At 55.1% G+C, this 16454-nt stretch overlaps 1 protein-coding gene across 2 annotated transcripts in view; it reads right to left on the bottom strand.

Moving 5' to 3' along the window:
• Positions 1 to 16454, bottom strand: part of HACD1 (3-hydroxyacyl-CoA dehydratase 1) — a 420976-nt gene that overhangs the window by 138090 nt on the left and 266432 nt on the right. The window lies entirely within an intron of this gene.

The raw sequence follows: 16454 nt of genomic DNA, 5'->3' as shown, positions 1-16454 counted from the left end.
GTTGGACCAGCCCATTGTGGCACCAGACCTGGCTGACTCCATGGCTGACTTCCAGGTCAGCAGGGCTACGACACGTGCGCTGGTGCACGTTGATGCTATCATGCCACGTGGATCTGGGGCAGCAAGGTCATCTGCTGCCCCAAGTAGGCAGGGCGGAGAGGCTGCAGGGGCAGCTGCAGCTCCATCCACCCCAGCTCTCACACACCCAGCCAGGACAGTGTCCGTCCTAGTCCATTCTGCTGACATTCCCCATGACACCATTACACTTGAGCCAATGCCTGCACCAACTCCCATGCTGAGTGTGCAATCCCACACACCTGATACAAAGCCCACCAGGGCTCCTGCCCCTAGTGTCCAGAGCGGCGCAGGACACTCAGGATCACCACCACCTTCCAAGCGGAAGAGGAAGAGTGCTCGTCCGGCACAGGCTGATGCCCCCGACACGGCTACACAGTCCGGTCCGTCGAGGAAGCCCAGCTTCACGGATGTGGAACTGAATGCACTTGTCGAGTATGTGTCCGGACATGATAACGAGATGGTCATTGTTGCAGGATCCAAGACCACACCTGCACAACGCCAGGCACACTGGCAGACCATTGCGGACATCGTAAGTGCCCTTGGAATCGTGAGGCGCACAGCCAATGATTGCTACAAGCGCTGGAATGAACTAAAGCGCAGGGCAAAGAAGAAGCTGGCCTCAAGTCATGCCGCAACTCTAGTGACTGGAGGTGGGTCTCCAGTAGAAGACATGGAACTCCCTCCAAATGAGTCAGTCGCTGGGACCTACGTCACGGAGGAACAGATCCAAGGCGTGGGAGATCTGCCTGATTACGAGGCATTGTCCGGTGAGTGCACATGCATGTGTGTGTCATCCATGTGCATGGTGTGTGTGTGAGGGCATCTGTTTGTGTGCCAGTTGAGAGTGTGTGCGCCTGAGTCGAATGGGTCAGCCATGTGCTTCATGCAACACATCCTGGGCAGCTGCATTTCGCCATTGCAGTATCCCTTCTGCCAACAGTAGACATCTAGCCCAACAGCACCCAAGTTGGCCTTGAAGTGTCACCTTGCCACTACATTGTTGATTATTTTCCTATGTTCAATCAGACAAATTGTATGCATTCCACCACTTATACTAGGCATTCCTCAGTCCTCTAGTCACATGTATGGCATGGCCATGGTAAAGTGGAGTTACTTTGTTACCTGGATATCATATGTTCACACATGTCCCTGTGCAATTGGACCATATTGGACTGGCAGCTCCAGGTGATAAAGCAGACCTGTCAGAATTAGAAAAGCTATTGTATGTGGGAACTGGACAGAATGAATAAGTGCTGCCCTCCTCTCCATCTACACTCAATAGCAATGGCACATGCCATCTGTGTGATGGCATGTGTGTGTCACCTGGCAATCACAGGGCAATGTGTGATGCCACTGCCAGGCAGCATGCATGAAATGTGTTCATCTTCCATCTTTGTGTAATGAGTGTGTGCCATTTGCCTGCCCTTCATACGCAGTGAGGGTGCATGCATGGGAGGGTCTTAGTCATGTGGGACATGTGTCAATCAAGTACTGGTTCTCTTGTTTCACAGCCCTCATTGTGTGCCATGGTGCTAATGCGGGTTTCCATTTCTTTGTCATTATGTCATTGCAGGGGAAGACGCACCTGATACTGCTGGGGTTGTGGAGATGGTGCAGAGCCAGGAGGGGTCCGAGGGCCGACCAATCACCAGTGAGGGACGTGGTGTGCTGGTGGGTGAAAACCCACAAGTGCTGCAGGTCGTGCTCTCAAGGGGTGTCTCTGGCTGCACCTCCCCCGAGCTGTACTCAGCTGTTGACTCGGAAGATGAGACCTACGTGCCGTCGCAGGTGAGTGTTCCAGGGAGGGAATCTGTTCTGTCCCACCCACCTGCACCAGGGTCAGAACCCTCAATGGGGATGTCAGTGTTGGCAGCTAGGCCTTTGGTGGTTACGGATGCAGGGTCACACTCCGCGACATCTGATCCTGTTCCTGGGCCAGCAGATCAGAGGGGGAATGCAGTCCTGCAGCCTCAGGCAGTGCCGGCACAGCAAGGCGCAGTCCGCCTTGCCCCAGACAGGTGTGGTGCCCGCCGACGTGGTGGCCGTACGCCACCTGGCAATACCGTATGGGAGCAATCCATTTACGGTATGGCTACCCAACAGGCAGCATCATCCGAGATGATGGCTCAGGCCATGGATAGGGTGGCCACTTCCATTGTCCCCCCTGAAAGGTTGATGGAGCGACTAGAGCAGGCAACCGACTCCATCTGCCAGTCACACAGGGAGGACATGTTGGCGTCCAACAGGGACAGGCGGGCGGCACTGGCGACTCTGCAGGAGGCCATCTCCATAGAGTCCCAGGGCCACAGGGAAGCCCTGAGGCAGGAGCTACATCAACTCAGGACGACTCTTGTTGAGCTAGAGGCTTCAACACACCAAAGGACAGGACAGCAGCTGGAGCGTCTCACCCGTACGCTCTCAGCTGAGATGCAAGCAACGAGGGCGGAGGTCCGGGCATCCCGTGAGTTGTTGCATGGGGACCTCCGCACCCTCATCCTCCAGAACGAGACCTACCACACCCGCATGCTTGCAGCCATGGAGGAACAGAGTAGGGCCTTGCGTGGGCTGCCTCCCATAGTGCAACCACCTCCGGATGCAGCTGCACAGGGTGATAATAGCGACAGCAGTGATACTCCCACAATAGGGTAGCCGTGTGGGCCATGAGCCCATGGAGGTGTTTTTTTTCCCAGGATCCACACAGGTGGTTTCTGGTGTGCACCCTGACCTCGGACCTCCTGGGTGGCCTCCCCAACCCCCCCGGGCCCTTTAATGGCCATTTTTGATTTTCTTTTTATTTTTATATTTTTTTAATTTTTATTTTTATTTTTATATTTTTCCCAATTTTTTGGGGACACATTGTTGGCTTCCGTGGTTCCTGTGGGCATACGCTGCATTGTGGCTGGGCACATGCAGGCTTGTCATGTATTAGGTTCAGATGCCTGGGTTTGAGTCACACACACCCCTCCAGCTTCCCGTTTCCATGGGCTTGCAAAGGGTGTGCCCAAGTGACATTGAAGTACATGGTGACATTGGACTCCCACTACATGTGTGGGTAGTCTAGTCAATACTGTGTATACATTCCTAGTGCATATTGCTGTTGTGTTGTACACTGCATGTTGCATTGATGTGTAACTCATCATCTGTGTCTGCCTCCCAATTTGCAGGTCCCTTCCTCATGTCTACACAAGGCCCTCTAGTCTGGAGATGGGGTCCTTGTTGGCAGCAGTGCACCTACAACTCTACATGGCACCAACACTGTTCAGTTGGAAGTGGTGGGAGTGCAGGCATATCCAGGTGGTGAGACAACAGATTTATTACATTACTGAAGTAATGTTTATGGTAGTACGTGCTCAAGTATGTTGTTTGTCCTGCATTACAGTGAGCATTTCAGGTGTAGGAAGTTTCAATTGGGGACACTGTACATCGCAACACTTGTCACGTTGTGGGGATTACTTTGTTTACCTGCACATAGCATGACATGGCACGGTGTGTTGTGTGGCGGTGCTGGGGATGGGTTGGGTGACATGGCACTGTCCTCTTGTTGCATTTAGCAAGTGGGTATTAATTTTGGCTGCTTTAATGTGTTCCTTCACAAAACTGCATTGGTGTTGTGTGTGGGTAGGGATGCACACATTGTAACACTTCCAGGTGAACAATCTCAGGCTGATATGCTTTTCACGGTTGAATCTCCAGACATTCAGGATCAGTGTCAGGTTGAGTCATCATTGATTGTCAGATGGAATGTGCCAGGCCAGTGTGCACTCCACAGGGGAGTGAATACTATGTGAAGTAATTAGCCACTAGCTGTGTACGGGCTGCCTCCCCTCGTGCCCTTTCCCCTCCCATGCGCAGCGGCTGTGCATGTGGTTGGGGATGTGGGGCCACCACCATATCCACGGGCAGGCCCCGGCGTGTTGCAACGTTGTGCAGGACACATGCTGCCACTATGATCCTGCACACTACTGGGGGAGCGTATAACAGCTGCCCGCCAGAACGGTCAAGGGAGCGAAAGCGTGACTTTAGCACTCCGAATGTGCGCTCCACTATGCCCCGGGTTGTAATGTGGGCTGTGTTATATCTTACCTCGGGTGGCGTGGTGGGGTTCCGAATTGGCGTCATCATGTGGGGGCTGAGAGGGTAGGCACTGTCCCCTGTGGAGGTGGTGATTGGTATCATTGGTGGGGTTGTGACCTTGCTCAGTATCCAACATGCATGCATGTGCAGTGGCATACATACTCACCGAGAAGCCATGTATCGCCATGCCGCCCAGCATCTATGTCCCGGCATAGGGTGGACATTCGGTAAATGAAGCTGTCGTGGGTGGACCCGGGATAGTTGGCATATACTGAGGTGATGATTCCCTTGGCATTACATACTACCTGCACGTTGATGGAATGCCAGTGCTTGCGGTTCCTATAGATGTGCTCAGATGCCCTGGGGGGACGTAGAGCCACATGGGTGCAGTCGATGGCACCTAGCACTTTGGGGAATCGTGCCACTCCGTAAAAATCCAGGGCGGCAGCATGCCTTTCAGCAGGTGTTCTGGGCAGGTATATGTGCCTGCGGACTGATGGGCGTGCAGTGATGATGTCCAAGACCTGGTGTAGGCAGCGTGACTGGGTGGCCTGTGACACCCCACCCACTATGGCACTTGTCCGCTGAAATGATCCAGTGGCTAAGAAGTGCAGTACATTGAGGACCTTCTCCAGGGGGCTGAGTGCTTGAGAGCACAGGGTGGGTGATGTGAGGTCATCCTCCCACTCACTCACCAGGTCCAGTATTATGTGTGGTGGAAACCTGTACCTTCCATACACCTGGTCATCAGGCATCCCGAAAAGGCTGGTTCTGGGTGTGAATATTCTGGCCCTGACTCTCCTCCTCCTCCTCCTTTGGTAGCCCACTGCCACTGCTGCTAGGAACGGTATGTTCATCCTGGCATCTGGCTTGTTATTTGAAAAGTGCGCAAATTAATGCTTTGCGCGTGTTCTAGGCGAGCGTGTGACCCGCGCACCCCTGGAATCTAGTTCCCACTCCAATAGCGTGTGGAAATTCCCACGCAGCAGCCATACAGGTGCGCTGACGTACTTGCGTGTGTAAGTGCCCGCGCACCCCTGAAATACACGTACATAGGCCAATCGCGTGTACGCGCACTTTTGTCCAATTACACGAAATGAAATACACGTACATAGGCCAATCACGCGATGACACTCTGACGTGCAGTATTTCCACGTGTGTTCCGTCATCACGTGCTGAGTGGGGAACGCCCGTGCGGGTCACGTCAGACGCGCTTACGCGCTGAGGGACTCTGGTCCAATAGAATCGCGTATGCGTGCTGACGCGCTTACGCGCTAAGGGCCTTTCCTCGGATTTCACGCAGACGTGCAGGATTTTCACGTGCCAAATCACTCCGTATCAAGCTGGCCACCCGAAAACACACGGAACACCACGCTCCTGCCCAGAAGGCCGAGTTACTGCCCCCCAGTGCCCAGAGCAGCCTCCCACGTGCTATCTGCTGCTGCCTGCCTGCCTGCCTGCCTGCTGCCACCGTGCCCTGCCATTTGGTGCCTGCACATCAGCCATCTGCAGGGGTCCAGTTGCTGTGTCCACCCCTGCTGGAACTGAAGACTCCCAACTGGGATTACATCGCTCCACAGCCCAGCCCCAGGACCCAGTTGCCCACCCACACCTGCCTCTGGGGTTGCCATGTCGGGCACTTCCACATCTGGCACCAGTGGCAACCCCAGGCCAGAGGGGCAGAGGGGCACCAGCTTCACTGCCACCGAAGTTGGTGTCCTGGTGGAGTATGTCCTGTGGCAGTATGATGCCCTCTTTGGATCGTCCCGCGCCAGCAAGGAAGGACGGGAGAGGATCTGGGCCGACTGTGTGGTTGCCATCAACGCGGAGGGGGTGGCAACCCGCAACGTCCAGAAGATCAAGAAGCGCTGGGAGGACTTGAGGTCCAGGACCCTTGTGAAGGCCCGGCGCCTCGTGGAGGGGGGCCGGGGCCGCATGAGTTCCATCCAGAAGAGGGTCCTGGAACGCGTACGCCCAGCGCTCCACGCCCAGGTCCTTGAGAGGGAGGCCCGTCTGGAGTTGAGCGGTATGTGTCCAAGCATTACTGTGTGAGACAGGGCATGTTGCGGTGTGCTGGTTCTATGATACTTGCCTGTATATGTGCCATGGGCCATGTATGCATGTATGTGTGCAGGGACATCATGGTAATGCATGTGCGACCAGTGATGTGTGACCCACATGGTTGTTGCATGTGTTGAAATGCGGCATGGGGAGCCCTATGCAGATTTTGGACATGAGAGCATGCCAGTCTCTGTACCTGGACATGGATGGGGGTGAAGGATGGGTGCTGATGCCAGGTACATACATGGTAGCCATGTCTGTGTGCCTGACCTGCGTGTCTGTGACTTGTGCATGCCATGGATGCATGACACATGTGTGTGACAATGCACAGATTCAGTGACGCACCCAACTTACCCTTGTTTCGCCTGTGTTCGGTGTGTTTGGGGCCAGATGGATGTGACTGAGGTGAAGTGTGTGCATGTGATATGCATGAGCCATGATGCATGTGAGTTACATATCATTGAATGTTTCTAGAGTCCATTGGACATGCATGGAAATGTCCATGGCATGCACCATGCCTGTTACTGTGTGTGTTTTGCCTGGACTGACCCATGTGTTGTGGAGGGACATGATGGAAGTGTACTTTGACAGTGGTGCTCATCTGCTATTGCTTCCTGTCTAGGGGACCATTGTACAGTAGCCTGATGCTTGTGTCCTTTGTCTCCCTCTACGCAGCGGCTAGTGAAGAAGAGGGCGGAGACGGCGCTGTGGAGCAAGGCGGCGGGGATGCCCCCACGGCTGCAGCGGAAGGGGTGGGTGAGCCCCCACAGGGGCCTGCTACGGCGGGAGACGGTGAGGAGCCATCCAGGTTGGTGGTTTGCACAGAGGAGGAGGAGGCCGACACTGGTGCACACATGGGGCCTGGTGGGAGCATCCCTGCTGGTGCAAGTGGTGCAGTCCAGGGCCAGGGGCAGGAGGCAGCACAGGTCACCGTGGAGGGGCCTGTGCATGTCACTGTCCCTGACCCTGTGAGTGCACCACCATGCACCAGCAGGGATGCCCCGTCCCAGGCCCGTCCGCAGGTAGAGGGGATGTCCATGTCACCTGACTCCCCTCCACCTGCGGACGTGGTAACCCCTGGCCGCGTGGAGAAGGTCCTGATTGGGGTCGCGATGCGCACGGCTGTGATTCGTGATGACGTGCGTGCTTCCCGGGAGGAGCACGCACGTCATCACGAAGTGCACCGTGCCGACGTGGCCCAATTGGGATCGGCCATGTTCGGGGGTTTCCTGCATGTGTTGGCCAATCTGACGGCCCTCTCCTCCTCTGTGCAGGCTATCCACCGGTCGTTCTCCTTGCCGTCTTCCGGCCCAGATGCCACCAGGGCCCCCTGTGGACCTGCCCCGACCAATGCAGCCAGCTCGGTGGGGATCCCATCCCTGCCACAGTTGGGAGTCGGAGGTCCAGCAGGGGTGGACAACACAGCAAGTGGACCCCAGCAGATGGAAGATGTGACGGCATCATCGGGCAGGGCACGTGCACGACGGCGTCGGTGGTTTCCATCAGCCTGGATGCCGTCGTGCTGGCAGAGGCAGTGGCGTCGGAGGCAGCAGCGGGCTCGACGTGGGAGGCATCATGGCTCGGGGCCATCAAGATCAGAGGGGCAGGCATCGGCCGGAGGGCAGGGCAACCCTGGGATAGTGGTGTGTTCCGTGTGGGAGGAGTTTGGCCAGCGGATAGGTGCGGAGCGGCAGCGGGCGGAAGAGGAGCGGCTCGCCATGGTCAGGGCGGAGTTCTCCATGCGTCGGGCATTGAGGCGGGCTGAGTGCCTCGAGGAAGCTCGCAGGGAGTTTGAGGTGGACATGGGGTTGTCCCTGCGAGACCTCGGGGCCAGGACAGAGTCCCGCCTCCAGGACATCGACATGGAGTTCGATGATGCCCTGGCCAGCAACATCACCAAGTGAGCCGCAGGACTTGCCCGCTGCCTTTGTATATAGTTATTTAGTTAGTTAGTGCTAGGTTTCCTTTCTTTATTTTTATTATTTTGGACCGCTCGGACAATGGCCACTTTTTTGTACATATATTTTTCATTAGTTAGTGGTAGGTTTCATTTTTGGTGTTGGGCTCATGGACCCTGGAACATTCCTGTATATAGTTTGTTTTTTTGGGAGATACATTTTTTTAATTTCTTATTGTTTTCACCATGACGTAATGGTTTTTCATTAATTTCCTATGACATGATATTGCTTTGGACAAAATCATTTTAATTTTTTATTCCTTTGTTTTTTTGTTTATCACTTTTGTTCTCGGACATGGACCATTTATTTACTTAGCCACATCGTTGTATGTTTGAAAAGTTCACTTATTTTTGGTATTTAATACATTTTTTATATTTTCTTACACTTGTGTTATTTTCTCATTGGTTTGTTACATGTCATGATATGGGTTTTGACATTCACTTGCACCCATTGTGTATGTGTGTGTGACGGACATGTGTTCTTTTGCATACTTGGCATTGGGGTTGTGTCATGTGATTGCATTCACTATGTGGGTGGATGCAATCCTTGCCTGGGTGTTTGTGCTGGGTATGCTGGCCATTACTGCCATGATTGTGTATCGTCAGGACCTGGGGCCAGGGGGACATGTGTGGGGGCCTGCTGGCAGGTTCCCCACAGTGCTGGGGGGTGGGGGTGGTGGGAGACATGAGTGGGGGCCTGGTGGAGGGTGCCCCTGGTGACTGGGGGGGTGGGGGTGGTGGGTGACATGAGTGGGGGCCTGGTGGAGGGTGCCCCTGGATGGTGGGGGGTGGGGGTGGTGGGAGGCATGGGTGGGGGCCTGGTGGAGGCTGCCCCTGGTGGCGGGAGGGTGGGGGTGGTGGGAGGCATGGGTGGGGGCCTGGTGGAGGGTGCCCCTGGATGGTGGGGGGTGGGGGTGGTGGGAGACATGAGTGGGGGCCTGGTGGAGGCTGCCCCAGGTGGCGGGAGGGTGGGGGTGGTGGGACACATGGGTGGGGGCCTGGTGGAGGCTGCCCCTGCACTACTGGGGGGTGGGGGTGATAGGGGACATGAGTGGGGGCCTGGTGGAGGGTGCCCCTGGATGGTGGGGGCTGGGGGTGGTGGGAGACATGAGTGGGCGCCTGGTGGAGGGTGCCCCTGGATGGTGGGGGCTGGGGGTGGTGGGAGACATGAGTGGGGGCCTGGTGGAGGCTGCCCCTGGTGGCGGGGGGGTGGGGGTGGTGGGAGGCATGGGTGGGGGCCTGGTGGAGGCTGCCCCTGGTGGCGGGAGGGTGGGGGTGGTGGGAGGCATGGGTGGGGGCCTGGTGGAGGGTGCCCCTGGATGGTGGGGGGTGGGGGTGGTGGGAGACATGAGTGGGGGCCTGGTGGAGGCTGCCCCTGCACTGCTGGGGGGTAGGGGTGGTGGGAGACATGAGTGGGGGCCTGGTGGAGGCTGCCCCTGCACTGCTGGGGGGTGGGGGTGGTGGGAGACATGAGTGGGGGCCTGGTGGAGGCTGCCCCTGGTGGCGGGAGGGTGGGGGTGGTGGGAGACATGGGTGGGGGCCTGGTGGAGGCTGCCCCTGCACTGCTGGGGGGTGGGGGTGGTGGGAGACATGAGTGGGGGCCTGGTGGAGGCTGCCCCTGGATGGTGGGGGGTGGGGGTGGTAGAAGACATGAGTGGGGGCCTGGTGGAGGCTGCCCCTGCACTGCTGGGGGGTGGGGGTGGTGGGAGACATGAGTGGGGGCCTGGTGGAGGGTGCCCCTGGTGACTGGGGGGGTGGGGGTGGTGGGTGACATGAGTGGGGGCCTGGTGGAGGGTGCCCCTGGTGGCGGGGGGGTGGGGGTGATAGGGGACATGAGTGGGGGCCTGGTGGAGGCTGCCCCTGCACTGCTGGGGGGTGGGGGTGGTGGGAGACATGGGTGGGGGCCTGGTGGAGGGTGCCCCTGGATGGTGGGGGGTGGGGGTGGTGGGAGACATGAGTGGGGGCCTGGTGGAGGGTGCCCCTGGATGGTGGGGGGTGGGGGTGGTGGGAGACATGGTTGGGGGCCTGGTGGAGGCTGCCCCTGCACTGCTGGGGAGTGGGGGTGGTGGGAGACATGAGTGGGGGCCTGGTGGAGGCTGCCCCTGGATGGTGGGGGGTGGGGGTGGTGGGAGACATGAGTGGGGGCCTGGTGGAGGCTGCCCCTGCACTGCTGGGGGGTGGGGGTGGTGGGAGACATGAGTGGGGGCCTGGTGGAGGGTGCCCCTGGTGACTGGGGGGGTGGGGGTGGTGGGTGACATGAGTGGGGGCCTGGTGGAGGGTGCCCCTGGTGGCGGGGGGGTGGGGGTGATAGGGGACATGAGTGGGGGCCTGGTGGAGGCTGCCCCTGCACTGCTGGGGGGTGGGGGTGGTGGGTGACATGAGTGGGGGCCTGGTGGAGGGTGCCCCTGGTGGCGGGGGGGTGGGGGTGATAGGGGACATGAGTGGGGGCCTGGTGGAGGCTGCCCCTGCACTGCTGGGGGGTGGGGGTGGTGGGAGACATGGGTGGGGGCCTGGTGGAGGGTGCCCCTGGATGGTGGGGGGTGGGGGTGGTGGGAGACATGAGTGGGGGCCTGGTGGAGGGTGCCCCTGGATGGTGGGGGGTGGGGGTGGTGGGAGACATGGTTGGGGGCCTGGTGGAGGGTGCCCCTGGATGGTGGGGGGTGGGGGTGGTGGGAGACATGGTTGGGGGCCTGGTGGAGGGTGCCCCTGGTGACTGGGGGGGTGGGGGTGGTGGGAGACATGAGTGGGGGCCTGGTGGAGGGTACCCCTGGTGACTGGGGGGGTGGGGGTGGTGGGAGACATGAGCAGGTGTGCAGGGTAGTCCCCTGTTTTGTGGGCTGCCTGCAGGGGCCGTCGAGGGTGACAGGACCCACCCAGCCTAATCGCGTGTGTAACTTCGCACGCACCCCTGTAATACACGTACCAAGCCAAATCGCGTGTGATAATTCCTGCGCACCCCTGAAATACACGCGCCCAGGCTATTCGCGTGTGGAAATTCCCGCGCACCCCTGAAATACACGTACCCTGCTGTAATCGCGTGTGGGACTTCCCGCGCACCCCTGTAATACACGCGCCCAGCCTATTCGCGTGTGGAAATTCCCACGCACCCCTGAAATACACGCGCCCAGGCTATTCGCGTGTGGAACTTCCCGCGCACCCCTGAAATACACGCGGCAAGGCTATTCGCATGTGGAACTTCCCGCGCACCCCTGAAATACACGTACCCTGCTGTAATCGCGTGTGGGACTTCCCGCGCACCCCTGAAATACACGCGGCCAGGCTATTCGCGTGTGGAAATTCCCGCGCACCCCTGAAATACACGTACCCTGCTGTAATCGCGTGTGGGACTTCCCGCGCACCCCTGTAATACACGCGCCCAGCCTATTCGCGTGTGGAAATTCCCGCGCACCCCTGAAATACACGCGCCCAGGCTATTCGCGTGTGGAACTTCCCGCGCACCCCTGAAATACACGCGGCCAGGCTATTCGCGTGTGGAACTTCCCGCGCACCCCTGAAATACACGTACCCTGCTGTAATCGCGTGTGGGACTTCCCGCGCACCCCTGAAATACACGCGGCCAGGCTATTCGCGTGTGGAAATTCCCGCGCACCCCTGAAATACACGCGCACAGGCTATTCGCGTGTGGAACTTCCCGCGCACCCCTGAAATACACGCGGCAAGGCTATTCGCGTGTGGAACTTCCCGCGCACCCCTGAAATACACGTACCCTGCTGTAATCGCGTGTGGGACTTCCCGCGCACCCCTGAAATACACGCGGCCAGGCTATTCGCGTGTGGAAATTCCAGCGCACCCCTGAAATACACGTACCCTGCTGTAATCGCGTGTGGAACTTCCCGCGCACCCCTGAAATACACGCAGCCAGGCTATTCGCGTGTGGAAATTCCCGCGCACCCCTGAAATACACGTACCCTGCTGTAATCGCGTGTGGACCTTCCTGCGCACCCCTGAAATACACGCGGCCAGGCTATTCGCGTGTGGAAATTCCCGCGCACCCCTGAAATACACGTACCCTGCTGTAATCGCGTGTGGAACTTCCCGCGCACCCCTGAAATACACGCGGCCAGGCTATTCGCGTGTGGAAATTCCCGCGCACCCCTGAAATACACGTACCCTGCTGTAATCGCGTGTGGACCTTCCCGCGCACCCCTGAAATCCACGTACCCGGCCAAATCGCGTGTGAGACTTCCCGCGCACACATATTTTTTGTCAGCGTGTCCGTGTTTGTGGGTACCCCTTTGCACCTCATTTGTCCTGGAGGGCCACAGTATAGGACATTCATCATGGCAGTATATGGGTGCTATTTGGTGGCGCACCTTTTGGCGCACATTTCTTACAGCCGCTGAGACGCTACCGCCTGCTTTCTTGTGGCAGTCGTGTTTGTGCCTGTGCGCTGGTTTGAGCGTGCGCTTTTTTGACCTATTCTATTCCATGAATACGTGTTGTAGGCGAGCGTGTGGGCGTTCTGCGCACTTTTACCCTGTGCTTCCCCCGTGACGCCCACATTTTGGCAAGTTGTTCCCCATTCCGAGTGTTACGCCCCGTGTTCCGCCTACTTTTGTTGCGTGCGCCGCGCTATGTGCGATTTTCGCTGTGGACTGTGCGATTTTCGCTGTGACCTGGCGCATGCCGTTAGATGGCCTGTGCGCCAACGTGCGCCGCGCACTTTCTTATCGCACGTCCGATGGTTTTCTCGCGCACGGCCTTCCATGAATCGATGTGCGCTGCTTTTCATGCGATTTTCGCTATTCCACTGCGATTTTCGCTATTCCACTGCGATTCGCACGTTTTTGGCCACTTGCGCCGCGCTAATTATTCCATGAATCGGCCTGAGAGTTTTTACAGGAATGGCCTCAGGTATTACCCAGAAGGTTCGACAATTTATAAAGTTTGATTCAAGATGTAAAGAGGATAACCAATATTAATAACAGTGTACAGGTATTAGAAGTCATTTTTAATGAGCAGAAGAACGCGTTTGAGGTTGCTCACGGTACAGTCACCCTGTGTACAACCTATGTTGTGATATGTTCAATTGGTAGTGTAATATCTGCATAACCTTATCTCACAACGACGGTATGTTTTCCTGGCAGGTACTATTTTGTGCTGTCGTAAATGTTGCAATAGAGAAGGGAAAATAATTGTCAACACTGCACCCTCTAGACCCACTCCCTGTAATCCTAAAGATGATTTGTATCCATCCTTTGTACTTCGAGACATGCATAAAGAATCCTGTGAGCTGCAGCAAGAGTTACCTCACTTTATGGGCATAACATTTACATAAAAGTGCAGCATTTAGATTGCATTTTAGAGGGGCATTAAAGGCCAGTATGCATTGGCCAGGCTCCTACTACTTCCCCTCCATAAAACATGGATGAAAGACTATGGGCCTCATTACGAGTCCGGCGGTAACCAGGCGGTTTTACCGCCTCGGTTACCGCCGGACACGTATTACCATTCCGCCTCCGTGATTCCCGGAATTACCGGGGCATTACAACCCCGGTTTCCCGGGAATCACGGAGGCGGAATGGTGTTAATCCCCATTCCCATTGAGTCCTATGGGACTAAATGGGAATGGGGATCATGGAAACACCGGCAGCATCTCGTAATGCTGCCGGTGTTTCCTCGTCCGCCTGCAGGCGGGCGGTGTTAAACCCGCCAGGTCAGACCTGGCGGGAACATCACCTCCCGCCTGCAGGAGTCAGGATCAGGCGGTCCGGAAACAACGGTGGCGGTGGGTTTACCGCCACCGTTATTTCCGGACCGCGTGATTTGTAATGAGGCACTATGACTTAAATGCTTGAACATAGGAATTTCATGTGTTGTTAAACTAGAAGCGCAAAGGGGCGGTCTGTGTTAGTGCTCAGTCCTCAGACTAATTAATTAATTAATTAACAAAGCCACAGCTGGAGGAGGGGTGGTTTTCCCCCTTTTTTCAGGAATATAGTCCTGATGGAGTGTTCTATGTAGTGTAGTTTATGTTATCAGCTTGAGTTTTCCCCGGGCCCTAGTGTTTTAGTCTTAGTGAATTAAACCTTTTCCTCTGTTGGTTGTGGACAAATAAGGTCCAATATTAACATACGATTACTGGGACAAGGCCATTGGACTAAAGCAAGTGGTACGCATCGGCTCAGGGTGGATCGCACAATGAGCCGTTTATAAAAAAACGGATGTTGTAAAGGGGGCGGATCACCTATGCCTTACATCTGTGGAGGCGAGACCTAAAGTACCTCGTAACTGCCATGATAAACAGGAAGGACCAATGTAACACTAATTATCTGCCATTAATAGAGAAAAGGGATTAGCATACTCATGTGTGCACCCTGTGTGTTAGGCGACAGGTGAGATTAGTGTGCCGGAAGGCCTAATCCAAACCTTCTCCACGCTTCGATTGTCAGGTGGTGTACTGTCTATTTAAGCAACTGGTCTGGAGAGAGGGTCAGGTTAGTTAGAAGGGCACGCTTTAATGGATAGGATGGTGTCTCTATGTCTTGCAACCAAAGTAATATATGGCCTTTTGTTGTTACCATCTCTGAAAAAAAGGTGTAAATCGGACTACTCAGACGTAAGTGATTTGTCAATATTCAGAGATTTCCTTATATGTATGAAACCTCAACAGAACGCGCAAGAAACTTTATTAATGTTTATAATATTTATCTGTATGTAATAGATTATAGAATGTGTTTAATTAAAATGAATTCAAAACAATTAACTCAACAAAATAAGAAATATCTGGGGTTTCCAAGTTCACAGCTGTTTTGGGCCTGGGGGGCAGAAATGGCACAGGACAGAGAGTATCTGCCTTTGAGATAGAGATAGACTCCACAGGTATTTACAAAAAGGCAAACTGCAGCTACATTAGTCTGCATATGTAACAGATCTGTCTTCATATTGTGGTTTGTTTCCCCTTTCTTCTGAGTTGCAAAGACTTGCATAGTGTTTATTCAGAAAAGTGATGAAGGTAGGAAGAATGTTGTGAGGATGCCGCTGCACTAGCAGGCAGGCCCAGGGGAGCGGTCAGCCCATCATAGCTATATGCAGTGATTGCTTGTTCGATGCTTGTAATGGAATTCAGGAAGTCATAAGAGGGCCTAAAATGGGCATGCCGATGGTCGCCCAGTGCTGCTGACTTACATTGTGAACCGAAATACAATTACTGGAGCCCACCAGAGGATTCAGCCAAATTAACTTTTATTCAGGGATCATAATATACAAAATGTCACAGTCCCTCAGAGAGAGAGATCACTACTTCCCTTGTTCACCCACCTACAAAAACAAAGTCTGTTTTCTCCAACAGTCGTCTGCTTGTCAATCAAGTCCGTCATGCTGATAGTCAGGCCCTGAGAGAGGAGGACACGTAGTGAGGCAGGTAATGAACACAGTGAAGAGAGCATGAGGAAGGCACATGGGGCAAATACAAACATGTGCCATTGAGAAAGATAAGCAAGGTGGGTGGCTGTGGGTAGGGAAGGGGATATCTCCCCTGAAAACATGGCTGTAAACATCTTGCAGTGAATTCCCAGAGGATTCTGAAACTCACAAATCGTTGGCATCACGGGCTTTCTTAATCTCATCCGTGAAATATGTTCCAGTCAAACAGTGGGTGAGCAGTAGTGCTGGTGAGGATGGGCATCTGATTTTAAACTCACTGCACTTTCACTGAAGACTACACTGAAACTGTTACAGGAAACTGGGAACAGATGGGACAGCCGGACATTAGGAAGCATCCAGAAAGGAATATGGCATTGTTAAGAGTATTATCGTGTGATAACTTGGGGTTATGGAATTACCTCCACTTTTACCACATCACCCTATCGCGAGTCTAGAGGGAAAGTGGAGGATAATCCCCTACACCTGACTGAAGGAATTGCCATCAGCATAAATACCACTAGCAGTAACCCCTCACAATCCTAATGGAGGCCTAAGGGATATTCCTGAACGTGGAAGTACCATCTCAGAATCTGGAGGATGGCGGATTTACCACTGATAAATCGCCAAACTCGGAAGAGGCCCATTGTTTGAAAATGTTGATTAACATACTACGCATAAAAATCCAACTCCTTCAACTGCAAACAATATGTGGTGTTGAAGTGTCCCAGTGTCGCACTCGTCTGGCATTAAAGGGTTTGAGCCAGTTAAAACAACAAAATCAATCTTCACCTGACATTTGATAGCACGGGCCCTCATATTTTCGTAGAATGCTGGTCATATGCTTCTCAAACAGCAAAAGCTAAAAGAAGTCACACGCTTTCCCACAAAATAGCTGCTG

This window comes from Ambystoma mexicanum, chromosome 2q (assembly GCF_040938575.1).
Source record: "Ambystoma mexicanum isolate Mex_15411 chromosome 2q, UKY_AmexF1_1, whole genome shotgun sequence".
Lineage (NCBI taxonomy): Eukaryota > Metazoa > Chordata > Amphibia > Caudata > Ambystomatidae > Ambystoma > Ambystoma mexicanum.
Note: the sequence above shows the minus strand (reverse complement) of the source record. Positions and strands in the feature narration are given on the sequence as shown.